This window comes from Poecilia latipinna, unplaced genomic scaffold (assembly GCF_001443285.1).
Source record: "Poecilia latipinna isolate Pla-1442-1.1 unplaced genomic scaffold, P_latipinna-1.0 Scaffold2831, whole genome shotgun sequence".
In the NCBI taxonomy this organism is placed as follows: domain Eukaryota; kingdom Metazoa; phylum Chordata; class Actinopteri; order Cyprinodontiformes; family Poeciliidae; genus Poecilia; species Poecilia latipinna.
The window spans coordinates 92,942-95,359 of record NW_015115447.1 but is presented as its reverse complement, the minus strand read 5'-3'; the positions used below and the strand labels follow the sequence as shown (position 1 = coordinate 95,359).

The 2,418-nt window shown below is 42.3% G+C and overlaps 1 protein-coding gene and 1 long non-coding RNA gene across 3 annotated transcripts in view; one reads left to right on the top strand and one right to left on the bottom strand.

Moving 5' to 3' along the window:
- LOC106939329 (transmembrane channel-like protein 3) overlaps nucleotides 1-2,418 on the top strand; it is an 86,303-nt gene that overhangs the window by 5,026 nt on the left and 78,859 nt on the right. The window lies entirely within an intron of this gene.
- LOC106939330 (uncharacterized) lies at nucleotides 652-1,860 on the bottom strand. The gene is made up of 2 exons (XR_001422816.1): nucleotides 1,210-1,860; nucleotides 652-1,134 (listed from the first exon to the last, which is right to left on the bottom strand). It is a non-coding gene; the product is annotated as an uncharacterized LOC106939330 (long non-coding RNA).

The following is a 2,418-nucleotide window of genomic DNA, read 5'->3' as shown; positions in this document are numbered from 1 at the left end:
TTCCATTGTCCCCCCCCCCCCCCACACACACATCTTTGTTTCTTTCTAGTTACATTAGTTTTAGAATTATTTCCCTTCTGTTACTTTCCTCAGTCCTTGTTTCCCTGCATATCTATGTAGTTTCCCTGTGCCACTTTCTCCCTGCCCCTCAGCCCAGCTCTTACTTTCTTCTCCCATCTGCAATCAATTAGCTCACCAGCCCTGGTTTTGTCTATCTCTACCTCCCATTCTCTCCCATTATTCATCAGATCCTTATGTTAATTCTCCTCAGTTCTCTGTGTGTCCCTGGTTCTCCCCCATGTCTCCTTACTGGATGTACTTTGGGTTTCATGTTTTGCTGCTACCTTGGATCTTCTGGTTTTGCAAGTGTTCCGTGTCATGTCAGTAAATCATAAAACTCAGCAGCTGCCTCCACTTTGGGTTCACACTCCAACAACCAACATCATGACATCACCTACATTATCCTGGGACTGTGTGCGTGAATGTTGATATGAGGGACATCATTTAATATTCTTGGTGTATTTAGATTCATAATGTAAACTAAGAATACATATATATTGTCATGTTGGGTTCCAGTTTTCTCACCCACATACAGAACACACCAGGAGAGCCGATAAAATGATAATGGTTCATTTACAAGCAGACAAAACAGTATGAATTGAATGACCAGACCTCTGAGGGAGTGAGCGGGTCGGACTGTTGAGGAGAGGGAGACGTTAGTGGTGCGTTCCATGATGTGGGAAAAATGAACTTGAAAAGTGCGGCAGAAAAACCTTACTTGAGTTAGTGAAGTTTTAAACGTTGAGAGGAAAGGTTCTTTCGAGTTCCAGGGTCCTTGTTCTCCAGTTGGTTTGTGGTTCTGATCCAGGGTTCCAGAGAAACTGAATTCGACGGGGAATTCTTGGAAGAGGCGACGGAGGCAGCAATGGAGGGCGGACAGATAAGTTCAGACACGGAGGAGCGGACTGACAGCCAACGGTGATCTGGGAACAGACTCTTGTCTTTCTTGACTGCAGAGGACGAAAAGGGACTCGGGCAACCAGTGGGTATGTACCACGGCGTCACGAGGGGAATCACAAAGGAAACTGGTTCTCAGGTTTGTACAAAGAGTCTTGGAGACTGACTTGAACTTGTCTGAAGAGAGAAACAACAAGGAAAAGTTACTCGGAGAAATCATACAAATTAGCCGTAACAGGGGGCTCTGATTACCATAACTGGAAAACACTCAGGCGTCTAAGTGTTGACTCAGATCTTCTTATGCTCCAGTTGAGTGTCAGATTAGTCACAGGCTTGCTCTCCAGGGTGCAGTCTCTAGTTGCCATCTAGTGGTGTGAATAAGGAAGTAGCAGGCAAAAACAAAAAGAAAAACCCAACCAACAAAAACCCAACATATATGTACACGCATTCATGTACAAGTATATATGTGTGTGTGTGTGTATATATACATATATTTATTTATATACTAGTGTACAAGGCAGTGCCTCCCACTAGTGCACTAGTGGGAGGCAGTGAAATGGTAATATTTTTGCTAATGTTATTTTATGGTAAAGGCAGTGCACTAACTGCAATATTGAGGCTTTTATTTTTGAATATGCATCAGTGGTTGGACTAAACTAGTTATATAACTCCCCAAACAGCAAGTAGTTCTGAATGCCAGCTCAGCCCTCCTCTGTAGTAACTGAGTGTTCCGTCATCTCTGTAGCTCTGACATTCCGCCATCATTGTAGTTCTAAAGTGCAGCTCTGCTCTCTGCCAATTGTCATGTGAGTGAGACACACGGGAAGACAGAATTATATCTGTTTGAGCCTGTCAGTTTCACTGAAAAACACAAGCAGTCCAAACATTATTAGGGTACATGCAGTGGTGCAAGCTGCATGAACAGTGATGAAAAAAAAATAAACTAGAAAAATTTCTGTTCCTAGCAAAACAGTGGTGAGAATGCAAATCTGCAGAATGATAGTAGCAGAATATGCAAGAAAGAGATGGACAAAGCACAAGAAGTTGAATAAAAGCAGAAGGATGCTGCATTCATACATAGTAGAAAGCAGAAGGGGCAGAAAATTTTTCAGAAAAATAAGAAGAAATCAAATTAAGCAGAAGAAATCATTAATAGTAGAAGAAAGACCCTGGTGCAGAAGCTCCCCTCTTTAGGACTTAGTCCCACAGTGGGGAACTGGTTTGTGGACTTTCCTCAGACTATCAGGAGCCACAACACTGTCTTCTTCTTCTTCTCCATCACCCTCAGCACTGGCTCATGCAAGGCTTTGTGCTGAGGAGGCAAACATATGTATGCTTGCTAACATATGTTTGCCAAGCATACATACAGAGGTGAAAGTAGTTTAAAGTAGTTTTAAATTTTTGGTGGTACTATGACAAAAGTGTGTGTGTTGTGTGTGAGTATATATATATATATATATA